Genomic DNA, 15222 nt, shown 5'->3' with positions numbered 1-15222 from the left:
TGTTCACGATGGTTTCCAGGGGAAACCGTCTTTTCTTGGAAGTCGACCTAATAGGGGTATATTACTAGCAATGGGACTGTCAAACTCCATTGCTAACAGTCCCTTTCTCCCCCACCGTCCGTTGTTAAGTCCACCAAATGTAAATAAAGTTCACTAAGCATTAAAACTTAAATAAATAAATAAATAAAATATTCGTAGTGATGTTCAGATGAGAGTCGTGTACATAGTCCATAGCAACTGTATTTTTTTTATTTTTTTATACACCTTAGAATGGCAAACAAGTTGACGGCCCACCTGATGGAAAGTGGTAACAGTCGCCTATAGACATGAGCAGTACCATGGACATAACAGAGTGTACTGTTTCACCCATGATACCCCCCATGCGTTGCCATTCCTGAGGACTCAAGTGTTATTCCTCTGTACCCTGTAAATTCACGCCATATCCCACCCTTCAAACCGAAACACAGCCATGCAAACACAACTGCTTCACGGTTGAAACACGAATGGGACAGAGGTATCCCAAGCAATCGACTTTTGTACAAAATCTCTATCTGGTATAGTATAGGTCTACTCTGTTTGTAACTAGATGGCATTGTGTACGCGCTATATATTACTATAAATAATAATATAGTATCATTGTCTACTGGTATATCCTCTGGTATATTTCTTAGTTTTACGTACTTATCTACGACTACCGTCGACTTCAGCTTAAACCCTGTATATTGGAGAAGCAATCAATTTGTGAATAGAGTTTAAATTAAAGGGATTACGCTACAGTATTCAAAATTTCTTAGTCAAATAACATTTTCTTTAATTCCCTAACATTATTACCCGTTAATGTCGCCGTGGAGCTTGTTATTACTAATTTCACATATAAAAAGAAGACAATTAAGTTTTATTACACTAATTAAAGCTTACATTTTAGTACCTGCGTGGAATTATTTGGCGTACAAAAGTTATTAGCAACATGAAAAAGAAATATGATTACAATAATTAAATGTAACGATTTTAATAAATGTCTAATTATTGACGTGTTTTTTTTATAGGGCGATAATGGAATGGTAACCCCGCCCGCGCTATTGGTATACGCTAGCAGGGCACCAGTGAGGGATGAAAGGTGATGATGAAAGCAGGTCAGTTAGACCAACGTGACAAATTCCACTAGAATTAATCGCGATGGTTTCCAGGGGGAACCACGTGGAGGTCGACCTGATGGGGTGTATTGCTGGCAATGGGTCAATAAGACCCCATTACTGACCGCTTTCGCCCCAATTATTGCTGTGTGGTTCAGGATGGAACGGGCCACTTCTTCCTTTCTCGTGGGTGTAAGAGGCGACTAAGGGAATTTAGTAATCAAGGGATGGGTTAAAGCATCATCTAAAGACTACCAGAGGGAGACTTTGTACAAAACTCGATTGCTTTATGTAAATCTGTAAAGCCATTCGTGTATTTAAATATAATTTGAAAATCTATATTTTTAAATGGCTTATTATCTGCATTTGAATAATATCTATCGGTCGCAATAATTATTTAAATCGTGAATTTATATATATTATGAAGTACAGAGGAATAACAAGCTGACGTCTCTCATTGAAAGAATGGCAACACATGGCGGATATGATGGGCGAAACAGTATATTGTTTGTCCATGAACTGCTTATGTCTATAGGCGACGGTTTTACCACTTTTCCATCAGGTGGGCCGTCACAACTTGTTTATGGGACAAGCAAACGAGTTTTGTACAAAGTTTCCTTCTGGTAAAAAGTAATAACTTATGTCATAATATATCATTACAATAATAACCACCCATGAGTTTCTTGCGGGCTCTTCTCAACAGAGAACAACTTTCCGAATGCTGCAGTAGATTTACAAAAATAACGATTTAAGTGTTTTTAAATAAGTATATTTAAATAAAGATAATTTGAATTTGAAAAGACGAACAAATTTCCACAAATGCGAAGACTCTATCCATTTATGGAAAATGTGCCACATATGCTGTACTATACTAGAGTTTTATTTCGACTGTCCTCTCCTTTTCCTTGTATATTTTTCTTTGAACCTCTTTTTGCCTTTCACGATTTTATTGATATTTAAAAAAGAAAAGAACCTAAAAATGCAAGAAGTTAAAATATTAAACATTTATTATACAACCTATATCCAGCAGTGGGCATAAAGGCTGATGTGATGATGATGACATATTATACGACTTATTTTACCCGCGACTTCGTCTGGTGATATATAAAAATGGACTTGAAAAGAGAACAGCCTTTGTTCCTAACAAACTTCATGACTGTTGCTTGAATTATTAAACCAATTTAATTAAAATTAAATTTGGTAAATTAAATGTTAATAATATTAATTAATTAAAATTTAAAGTAATAAATATGTACACAAATGTAACAAACAAATAAACAAACTTACTTTCATACTCATAATAGTACTAATCATTAGACACTTGGCAATTTAGTAAATCAAATCTATAGCAAATTGAATTAATGGGACCAGAGGGAGACTTTATACAAAAGTCGATTGCTTGCGTACCTCTGTCCCATTCGTGTTTCAACCGTAAAGCAGTTGTGTTTGCATGGCTGTGTTTCGGTTTGAAGGTGGGATATGGCGTGAATTTACTGGGTACGGAGAAATAACACCTGAATCCTCAGGAATGGCAATGCATGGCGGGTATCACGGGCGAAACAGTATACTCTGTTATGTCCATGGTACTGCTCATGTCTATAGGCGACGGTTATCACAAAATAAATAACTATATTAAATAACTTATCTATAACTAAAATTGTCCTTGAAATATCTGTCTATCTGCTCTATTACGTCCAAGTGAGTGGACAGACTTATTGACTCAGCGTTTTCCTGATGCCATAGAATGATCCCCCTTGGGCTCTAACCAATATTGGAGCCAATTTGCTTGTGTAAGGGTTAAATTTCCAGATTTGCTCAACGAACCCTGAAAAGAAATGGGTTATATATGTAAGTCCCGTATGCCACGTCCTTTTTAGATAGGTGGATAAAAACTCTTTATGATTCATCTTGATACGAGTTCATACAGAAATAACGATTTAAATAGAATTTACCATTAGAAATACATTAGATAATTTGTAATTATTTCAACTGTAAGGAATAGGTTGTAAAACCTATACATCTTTTTATATTTATTACTAATAATATAATAATAAATAATTCAATAATATTGTTAGTAAACATTGTATTGACTAAACGCGCAGTTTTTTTTTATATACGACTTAGAATGGCAAACAAGCTGACGGCTCACCTGATGGAAAGTGATAACCGTCGCCTATAGACATGAACAGTACCATGGACATAACAGAGTATACTGTTTCGCCCATGATACCCCCCATGCGTTGCCATTCCTGAGGACTCAGGTGTTATTCCTCTGTACCCTGTAAATTTACGCCATATCCCTTCAAACCGAAACACGGCTATGCAAACACAACTGCTTCACGGTAGAAACACGAATGGGACAGAGGTACCCAAGCATTCGACTTTTGTACAAAGTCTCCTTCTAGTAAAACTTGTTCGACTATTAATGTGATAACTGCTAAATTTTATCAATAATTAAATATTTAGAAATAATACAATTACAGAATGTGATGAATGCATTATTTAAATACATTATTTTGTAACTACAGTCTACCGGAAGTAATATTTGTTGTAAAATAAAATAAGAATTAAGATATTTAACGACTACGGGTCGAGTGGCCAGTCGGAACAGGGACTCTCATCAATACGGACCTAAATTAAACAAGTCATTATTTCGTATTGATATATTATTTCTATTATAGCCATAAACGTCTTTCAAAAATAGAAGATTATTTTTTATTTATTTATTTAACTCTTTATTGCACCATAAATAAGAATATACAATGACAAGTGAATAATTCAAGTGAAATACAGTATAGAAGTACATAAATACAGATTAAAATATACATATAAAGGTACAAAAAGCGGTCTTATCGCTAGGGCAATCTCTTACAGACAACCTTTTTATTTAATTTTTTTACTAGTTTTTGACCGCGGCCTCGCTCGTTCTTGACTTTCATGTCTTATATCATTCCTTTAGTGAGGAAATAAGTAAAGTTGTTTTTTTTTTTTTTTTCAGGGAATATAATCCAAAAATACGAATTGTAAAGGAATATCTTACGAAATTTTAATCCGAAAACGTCCCATTTTTTTATGGATTATTATTTCTTTTCCTTGTTGCAAAACCGAATACTCCGTTTCTGAGCCTTAGAGAATAATTTTAAGTAAACAATGAAACAAGAGTTTCCAATTTGTGTAATGGTGTTTTGTGTTATAAATTTATACGTAAATTAAAAAAAAAATTGTCTGGCAACACACTTCTGTCACAACTTCCATAGGGTAGATACCTATGGAAGTTGTGAGACAAAACTAATCATTTTAAACAAATCCTTATTCATATATTCACGAGTATAAGTACGTTCTAATTTAGGTTTCAATACATAAATACATCCTTGAACTGTAACAGGTGATTTATTATTTTTGTTCGTATCCTGTCTTCTCACATTCCCATTTTTGTAGGAATGGGGAAACCAGTCCGGGGCTGGTTGGCCCCTCTCTGGTTGTAGTCCACGCCATGCGCGACTGCGCATGGGTCGCTGGATGAGCCTTTGGCTGGTGGTGGCTTGTCGTCTTTATCGAATTCCTATGTTCCTCACGTGTGTGCCGACCGGTTCGCTCAACGCGGTCTTCGCCTGCCGGGTGAGACCCCTTGGGGGGAGGCCCAGCAAGCTGCCAGCGGATGTATGAGCGGCCGGTGGCACCGTGGTGTTCGTGGGTTGTTTATGTTGTCTCAGCTGGTGGTTGCGCGCGAACTAGTTCGCGCGCGTATGGCCTGGAGTCCGGGGGCGCGCGTGTAGCGGCGCCAATCTTTTAGATGGTCCCAGGTCGACGCGTCGGCTCGCTCGAACATTCTGGTGGCCAGGTCCTCGATGAAGCTGTCCAGTGTTGGCATCTTGAGGTCCCTCTCAAGGGTGGAGTTCCTTATATATTTGTGAGCACCGGTAATGGTACGCAAAGTCAGGTTTTGTTGGGCTCTGATGGTGTCCTTCGTGGTTTTGCTTAGGTTTGCATACCACACCGGTGCTGCATAAGTGAGCCGTGGTCTAATATAAGTTTTGTAGATTGTGAGCTTATTCGTGAGAGGGAGGCAACACCGGACGCAAATAACTATATTGTTTCGCGTGGGCGCGGAAATAATCTTGACTCCCAGGTATGTGACGGTAAACTCGATCTCGGTGCCTCCGATTTTGAGTTTGGATGGGTGATGCCGCTGTCTCGCCTGCGTTTTGCGCACGTTCACCGACAGTCTCCACTTGTCCAGCCATTGTGGAAGTTGGTCTAGGACCTTCTGCATCTTCTGCGCTGCATGCTTCGCCGATATGGACGTCGCTATGCAGGCGGCGTCGTCAGCATACAGCGCGAGAGTCGTTTCCGGTGTTGTACTTATCGTCGGTGAACTGCGCGTAGAGCGCAGGCGATAGGCAGCTTCCTGGGGCAGCCCGGATGGGGCGCGTGGTCGAGCAGCAATTTTCCACCGTCACTGTGAATGTCCGGTTTCTTAGGAAGGAGGCCACAACTTTGACGAGCCTTCTTGGCGTTGTCGTCTGTGTGGCCAACTTGTGCAGCAGACCGTTGTGCCATACGCGGTCGAACGCCTTCTCCATGTCCAAGAGTACTGCGACGACTTGCTCCTTCTTGTTGTATGCAGTTGTGACTGTATGCAGTACTCTGGCTAGCTGGAGTGTTGTGGAGTGTTCAGCTCTGAACCCGAACTGTTCCGGGCGAGGCTTCAGGTGTGGCTGTAGGTGCTTGAGCACCAGCCTCTCGAACACTTTGGATGTGTGCTGCAGCAACGTGATTGGCCGATAGGATTCCGGCTTCAATACGTTCTTGCCGGGCTTAATGATGACTTTGCCTATCTTCCAAGGTTGGGAAATGCCCTGTGCGCATGATACCGTTGTACAGGCGCGTCAGTTAGAAATACATTAGATAATTTGGGGCTTTCCGAGGCTTCGTCTTTCTGATCTCACGCTCCACTTGTCCCGGCGAAAAGACTACCGGGTCTTCGTGCGGTTCGAGTGTGGATGCCAGGTAGTCTTCGACAAATTTGTCGATGGCTGCAGCGTGTTCGGCGTCTTCAGTCGGGTTAGGCTGAAATTGGCGTTCGAGGTGTTCCGCGTGTATCTCCGCGCGGTTTGCGCGGTATCGCGGCTTCCCGTCGCTTTGGGTGGTTGGGATTTGGTGAGCCAGCGACAGAGGCGGTAATGCTTCCAGTCGTCGCCGGCCTCTTCCATCAAATCCCAACTTTCTCTTCTATGGGACTCTAGCTCGGTCTTTATCTTGGATGCAAACTCGTCTTTAGGGCATTGACGTAAAGTCCCTACGCAGCCTACGTTTTTCGGCCATCTTCAGTGTGGAGGCCGGGATCGGGAAGAAGGATTTGCACACCGATCCCGGTTTGGCCGCTTCGCTCATGGCGTTTTGCATAGAGACCGACAGGTCTTCTGCGAGTCGTTCGACGTCTGACGAGGTTGAAACTGCCATCGTTGGCGTGTTGCGTTGCATCGAGTCCCTGAACTTTACCCAATCGGTCCGGCGGCGCGGGGCCTGCGGCGTCTGGTGCGATGGCTCGTTCTGGAGTACTATGCATACTGGTAGGTGGTCGGATTGGATGTCCTCCAAGAGGACTTCCTGCGTCAGTTGGCCGTCTACGCCCCTGAACAGTACTATATCAAGGACGTCGGACGTCTTCGTAGGATCATAGGGATAGTGAGTTGGAACCTCTGGCCCTTGAGCGGTGATATCCATTCTCTCGATTATCCCTGAACTCTCCCGTGTACTGAATCGTTGTTCGAGTTCCATGTGTTTGCTGTTCAGTCGCCCGCGGCGATGGTGGGCACCGAGTCGAAGATCTTTTCTATGTCGGCCGCTGCGATCCTCGTGTTCGGCGGATGGTATATTGCGAACACACGGGTGGGGCTTCCATTTACACATATCTCGACCCCCAATGCGTAGAGTGATGTTAGTTGCACTAGGGGGAGTTTCTGGTGGACGATTCTTCTTTTGACAAGTACGGCCAACCCGCGATATACCCTATGGCCGTCCGAGGTCTCGTCTTGTCTGTATGCATAGTAACCAGGGACGTGGAGTGAGTCGTTGGCCCCTAGGTGTGTCTCTGACAGTAGACACACATCGACATTGTACTCCACGAGCATCGCCTTTAGCAGTAGTTTACTGCGGAATGTCCGCGTTCCATGTACCATCTTGATCATCGTGGCACCTGGGAAATGTGATAACTGCGGTGATTGCCGGCAATTGCGCCGGTTATGCAATAACACCTCCATCAGTATGTTGACCATATTTCAGAAATAATACAATTACAGAACGGGTGTGTGCGTGAACTGGGGCATTATTTAAATACATGTTATTTTGTTTTTGTTTTTACTATTGTTTGGCGGCGGCTACCGGAAGCCGGGTTCGCCGGGGCCATATTTGTTGTAAAATAAAACCGGTCTCTTTTCGGTGCGTCGCTTGTTGTCGTAGTTCTGGCCATATTTAACGACGGGGCTGTTGGCCGGCGCGTCCCCACAGTGGCGCAGGTCGGAACTTCCCGGGACTCTCATCAATACAAGGACCTAAATTAAACGAGTCATTATTTCGTATTGATATATTATTTCATCCATTATAGATGCCATAAACGTCTTTCAAAAATAGATGATTATTTTTTATTTATTTATTTCAAGGCGCCGACGATCTTTATGTGTCCGCTGGGATTCCATAAATAAGAATATACTGAACCAGTGAATAATTCTCCAGGTGAAATACAGTATAGAAGTATCTTCCGATAGAATACAGATTAAAATATACATATAAAGGTCAAAAAGCTGCTCCACTTATCGGGGAATCCTTTGTTTGGCTTGCAGACAACCTTTTTCCGACGTTCGCATACACATTTGTGTTGGACGCCGACGTGCTGGGTGGTGGTGTCGTTGCTCTGATGGCGTCCGCGTACGTGGGAGCTGGTTGCGTACGTAGGGAGTGTTGAGACTGGCTCAGACTGGCTGTTCCCCGCCTCTCTGTGTCTGAGCCTGTCTCTCTGCGGCACTTTCAACGGCGGGGACGTCTTTTGTATCATTCCGGTTGCTCCGGTTCGAGGCCTTCGGGCTGGGCGTGTGGTCAGCTGGAATCTGCCCATGTCCCTCGCCAGCTCCATTTCCTCGACGGGCGGGGTAGGCTTTTTTTCCCCCACCAGGGCGGCAATTCTCTCCTTCATACCCTGGGAGAGAAGGTATAATCTTGCGCCAAGATCAATCGCACTCCAAGGTTGATCTTGGTGAAAGACTAATATCTGGCGGTGCGAGACGAAATGTCCCTTCGCTCTTGCGGCGAAACGCTCCTGCGGTTTTTTCGCGATCGGCGGCGTCTCCATTCCGCGGGTCTCTCCGCGGTGCTGGGCGGCGGCGGGCGTCGAATCCGACGCTGAAAAATGTCCATCCGGCTGGACGTAAAATGCGCTGATCGGCCGGATGACGCTTCCGGGCGTCCCACGAACACTGTGGGCGTCGCGGCGGGCGCTGCCTGCGGGGCGCGCGGGGTAGAGCCCGCTTCTTCCTGCGCGGAGAATCACTCGCGTGGCCGCGCGACGTAAACGGGGGGCGTGAACGCCTGAAACGCGGGAGCGCGAGTTTCCCCCTCACGCGGGGGGACTCCGCTTGTGCGGGCGCGCGCTAATGCGCGGTTTTGATAAGTTATAAATTTTCTTCTTCTTTCTTCTTGAGTGGTCTTCCGTCTCTCTCACTGCGGCAAGGCCTCCTTGAGGTGGACTTCGGGTGGAGCGGTCGTCCGCAACACTCACGCTGGGGTCGCCTGTCCCAACTTCTCTCTTGAACGGGGCTCGTACTCAGCCGCCCGGTGTTGTTGGCAGTTGTGTTTGCATCAACAAACGCACCAGACGACGTCTTCACTCTTGTTTAGGCGATGCAGGGATCCGTGCGGTGTGGCTGTAGCTGAAGTCGCGGCGTTGCGGTTGGGGTTGCAGACCCGAGTTGGTCTGCCGATCTCCGATGCGCTGCACTGCCGCGGACTTGATGCTGGCGCTTGTGCGTCGCAACAGCTGCCACTTGTTGCTTCGCTTGATGTCTTCGTTGCGGGTCGCTGGCCGATCTGCAATGCTGCCGCTGCTTTCGATGCTTTGTTGTTGCAGTTCTGCCACTTGTTGGACTTCGCTGTAGACACTTGACTCGCTTGCCGATCCATATTTTTGTTCAATATATTCCTGAGCTTATATACACAGGTTAGAAATCTTAATATCGTGTTGTAGCACACACACACTAAAATTACAACTCCATCTAGTGGTCAACGTGAGGAGTATTTCTGTTGTTTCCATGGTTAAAGCATTTAACTTGATACGGATTATACACTCTTCTCGCCATGGAATTGGAGTTCATCCTCGCTTCTTGGGTACGTGCCGAATTACTACTATCCGTGTTCCGTACATTTCTACTTTGTACATTTAGACTGTGGAATGAGCTCCCGTCTTCGTTTTTCCCTTTACAATATAATATGGGGCTTTCAAAAGACATGCCTATGAACTATAAAAAGGCCGGCAACGCACACGCAACTCCTCTCGTAGTGGAGGTGTTCATGGGCGACGGTAGAATATAATAATAGAACTTAGAATGGCAAACAAGCTGACGGCCCACCTGATGGAAAGTGATAACTGTCACCTATATACATGAGCAGTACCATGGACATAACAGAGTATACTGTTTCGCCCATGATACCCCCCATGCGTTGTCATTCCTGAGGACTCAGATGTTATTCCTCTGTACCCTGTAAATTCACGCCATATCCCACCCTTCAAACCGAAACACAGCCATGCAAACACAACAACTTCACGGTAGAAACACGAATAGGATATACGTACCCAAGTAATCAACTTTTGTACAAAGTCACCCTCTGGTATTCTTTATTGCACTTGTAAATTACATATAATATTTATAAATGTTGTGAGCAAGGGTGGACTTATCTCTGACAGAGATCTCTTCCAGTCAACCCAATACAGTTAGAAAGCATGTCGTTAGCGGGCAGCTGAAGTGCTACAATTATTAATATTTAGAATACATAAACAAATATACAGTTTTTTCAGGTGCTTTCCATCAGGTGGACCGTCTGCTCATTTGCCTCCCTAGCAATAAAAGAAAAAAACTAATAAAGCATAATACACTAGTGTAACTTGAAATAAATTGCTATATGAAACCGCCTGTAAATCAGTATGGTTACCTTCTCATGGGAAGGGATCCGTACAGTAATGTGACGTTAATGGGTTATTATGGGATATATGGCATCTTTAATGAAGCATATTGTACTCGACGATTCACATTCAAGGCTTCCTCTAAGATTTTGTTTATGACTTGAAATTGTATACAATGCACTTTAATTATATAAAAATGTATGTATGTAATAATGTCGTAGTCTTCGTTTAATAAGTTTATGAATGCATTAATGAAATTTTGTAAATGTGTATTTTTTTAGTGGGTGATAATGAAATGGTAACCCCACCCGCGCTATCGGTGTACACCGGTGAGACACCAGTGAAGGGTAATAAGTGAGGATGAAGCAGGTCAGTGAGCCCATCGTGACGAATTCAACAAGAATTGTTCACGATTGTTTTTAAGGGGAACCACGTGGACCGAGGTCGACCAGCTTACCATCAGGTGAGCCGCATGCTCGTTTGCCCCCTGTGTTGTAAAAAAAAAAAAAAAAAAATAAAAAACCAGCTATTGCTAGCAAAGGGCTGTTAAACTCCATTGCTAACAATCCCTTTCCCCCTTGTAAATGTATATTGTTCCTTTCAATTTGAGATTTTTTTTACAACACAGGGGGCAAATGAGCATGCGGCTCACCTAATGGTAAGTGACTACCGCCGCCCATGGTCACCCACAACACCAGCAGCATTGCAGGTGTGCTGCCGGCCTTTTAAAAAGGAATATACTCTTTTCTTGAAGGTTATGTTGTCATATCGGTTCGGAAATACTGCTGCTGGAAGTTGATTCCAAAGAATGGTTATGCGTGGAAGAAAGTGCCTTGAAAAACGCACGGTGGAGGACCGCCACTCGTCCAGATGATTGGGATGAAACTTTAGTTTGTGGCGGGTTGTACGGTGGTGAAAATCAGCAGCAGGTATCAATCCGAATAATTTATTAGAACACTCCCCATGACAAATTAGGTAGAAGATGCACAGAGATGCAACATTTCTGCGCAGTTTCAGTGGGTCAAGTCGGTCAGTAAGACGTTGACTATCGATAATTCGAGCCGCCCGACTTTGAATGCGGTCTAACGGAAGGAGTTGTTACTGTGGCGCTCCTGCCCACAGGTGAGAACAGTATTCCATATGCGGCCTGACTTGGGCTTTATATAATTTCAGACGGTGTTATGGCATGAAATACCGTCTCACCCTATTGAGCACTCCTAACTTTTTGGAAGCTATCTTAGCCTTCTCCTCCAGATGACCGCAAAACTGGACGTCGCAAGATATACCAACGTCCAGAATTCCTAAACTCAACTTTTTATCAAGGTAAGTGCCCTGCAAGTGAGGAGATACGACAAACGGCGTCTTTTTTGCGGTAAATTATGATAGTTTTACGTTATGATCCCGGTATAAAATGAGCCACTCCTTCCTTTCCCATGGGTCTCGTAAGAGTTAACTTAATGATCAAACAGGATGGGCAGAAGCTGGGCAGTAGCGTTACTCTTAAAACATCACTAAAGCCTAACTGTGATTACCAAACCGCCTGCCAAGCGTGGCAACTACTGTCAAAACCCTACCAAGTAACTACCTTTGTTCAGCAGTGGACCACACACCACAACTCTTTACTGTTCCTCTTAAAGAATGATACAGTTATTTAGCAATATTTATATACAATAATATAACCGATGAGGAATAAACATTCTTGAGTGGTCCTATACTCAGTTTAGTATAGAGGTTTAGTTATGAGGTATTTGTTACTTCATAAAAAAATACAACCGTATCGATAACCTCCTTCTTTTCCGTCGGTTAAAAAATCGCTATAAAATAAATAAATTTTAACTTTAAACTACAACCTGCATTAACAACTGCTAATGGAGTATTCAGATCCTAGTAATTTAACGCAGAAAATCGGCTATTGAAGTTTTTAAATACACTGCCTGCTACGTACCAATTAGGAGGGAATAATACCGATGAAGCTAGGAACGTAAATGGATATGGCATAAAACATATTGTCCAATTTTTCAAGCATGTTTTCTTTATAATTATTTACTCACATTAATCTAGTTGATATCGCCGTGTAGGTCCCGGCATAGAATGGGTTACCACTTTCTTTCCTATGGATGTGATAAGAGGCGACTAAGGGAACCTAATAGTCGAGGGTGGGGCAGCAGCATCTCTCTTAAATAATCACTAAAAGCCTAACTGCGGTTGCCAACCCGCCTGCCAAGCAGTGCAATTACTAGGAAAACTCCCTTTCTGGGGAAGGCATATGTTCAGCAGCGGACAGTTAAAAGCTGATATGAGTCTAGTTGATAGAATACTAAAAAAGAATTTTCGCAAAAAGAAAACAAATCGACATATCCCGAAGGATAAGCAAGCTGAAGTGGCAATGGGCTGGTCACATAGCTCGAAGAACCGACAACCGATGGTGAAGAAAGGCGATTACAAAAGGCAATGTAGGACGACTTCCCACTACATGGAGCAACGACCTCAAATGCATTACAGGGAGTTAGTGGATACAGGCGACTCAGGATCGTACCATAAGGCTGTCTATGGGGGAAAACTTTATTCAACAGTAGCAGTTAACAGTTGATAAGCCAAAGCCCGCCATGAACTAAGTTTCATCCTAACCATCTGAACGAGTGGCGGTCTTCCACCGTGCGTTTTTCAAGGCACTTTCTTCCACGCACAACCACTCTTTGAAATTAATTTCCAGCAGTAGTATTTCCGAACCGATACAACATTATAACCTTCAAAAAAGAGCATATTCCTTTTTAAAAGTCAACACACCTGCAATGCCTCTGGTGTTGTGTGTGCTCACGGGCAGCGGTAGTCACTTACCATTAGATGGTCTGGTTGGTCGTTTGCCCCCTTGTGTTATGAAAAATAAATATGGGTAAAGAGGAGGAAGAAGAAAGAACGAGAAGATGAATCTAGTTGAAACAAATAGATTTTTTTTAATGGGCGTAAATAGAATGGTAACCCCGTTTGCGCTATCGGTATACACTGATGGGGTGCCAGTGAGAGATAACAGATGAAGATGACAGCAGGTCATTTAGCCCATCATGATCAATGTAACAAGAATTAATTACGATGGTTTCCAGGGGGGTTCCCCCGTTCCCGCGTGGAGGTCAACCTGATAGAGTATATTTCTAGTAATGAGGTTGTTAAATCCCATCCCATTACTAACGATTCCCTTCCCCCTAAATAAACTGATTGCAAACATTTCTACTAGTTTTTTTAGTTAACAACTTTGTCAAAATTGGTAAACAATGTAAAATAAGTAATAGCAAATATCAAAATGGCAATAGCAAAATGTAACCATTTCGTAGATCCAAGTTTTACTATGCTCAATTCGTTAAGGTTAAATTGGATGCGGTTTCGGATTGCTGCATCCGATAGTTAGGAATCGATAGTTGCTCAAACTAGTTTCAACTATAAATGAAAACCCGCGAAGCGCCAGTAATTTTGTTTACAATGAAAACTTATAACACCCACTTTCCAGGTGTAGGTATGCCATAGGTAAAAATATATCCAGATGTAGTAATAAGTTTTAAAAACGTCGTAAAAATGACTAGTCAAATTTTTTATGAAACTTGGAATAGATAAAAATATTACCATAGAATTAAGTTGCGTATGTCGCATGAATATCGTCGAAATACAGATCGAAACTCATGCTATGTTACTCCTCATTTATCATTCTTGAGGGATAAAGTTAGTTGGCTTTAGTTTTACTGCTATATCCTTTTTTCAAAATAAATAGCCATGTAAGTTAGCTTAACTAACTTATAATGTAACTAAATAAATAGATAGATTAAGAGAAATGGTACATCATAAGCGATCCCAATGTGTAGTTTAAACACAATTTTAAATATATTAGAATAAAAAAGTCGAACTGTTCGTAAGCGACTCCCAAAAGATGCCACTCTTTATTAGTACACTTCAAAGTGGCGCTATTGTCGCAGAGTTTTGATAGGCAGTAAGTCGTGTTAAGCAAGAAAACAATATTAAAATCTTTATTTTAAATTTAGAACTTTTTATAGTTTCGAGTGGCGCCACTTTCGCAGAGTTCTGTGTAAACATCCCTATTCTATTCCTATTGTTGTCTGTTGTTTGTAAAAAAGTTGAACTGTTTGTAAGCGACTCCCAAAACATACTTGGATGACCTAAATTTTTTTGAATTTCTTATTATTTCTATGTTACGCTATCATATTTCCAATTATGAATTTATTTAAACATTTTTCGACGTAGACGTGTGCATAAAAATAGCATATTGTCCCGGCATAGAATGAACCACCCCTTCCCTTCGTGTAAGAGTCGTAAGAGACAACTAAACGAATTTAATAGTCGAGGGACAGGCAGTAACGTTCCTCCTTAAACCTCATCAAAGCCTAACTGCGATTGTCAACTTATTTACACAACATGACAATTACTGGCAAAACTCCCCAGTAGGGGGATGTTCAGCAGTGGACAGTTAACGGCTGATATGGTAATGACGTGTATATAAAGATACTCTATCTATAGCGTAGTAGTCTATGTACACCTATCTACAAAGTGTTTATATGATTACAGAAGCCCATACATGCACGAGGGGAAAGTAAATTTTTACTTAATTTATTATTCATAAGCGTAATAAAAATTTACAAAGGATTAAAATTTTATTTATTACTAGCTGAGTACAGAAATATTTTTACATATCTTTGGGATATAATTTTTGAAATTTTCCTCTATGTTGTTTCATAATTAGCTCAATGTATGTAGATGCATACTGTGAAAATTTCACCACATTTAGTTTAGTTATTTTTATATGTGTTCCAACACGCAATCCGATAAGATAAATTTCAAAACTACCCGCATTCTAGTATACAAAACTTTACTAATATCATAAATGTGAAAGTGAGTTTTATTTGTTATCATAAG

This window comes from Galleria mellonella, unplaced genomic scaffold (assembly GCF_026898425.1).
Source record: "Galleria mellonella isolate WM207_F2 unplaced genomic scaffold, CSIRO_AGI_GalMel_v1 utg35, whole genome shotgun sequence".
NCBI lineage: Eukaryota > Metazoa > Arthropoda > Insecta > Lepidoptera > Pyralidae > Galleria > Galleria mellonella.
The sequence above is the reverse complement of the archived record's forward strand: the minus strand, read 5'-3'. Positions refer to the sequence as shown.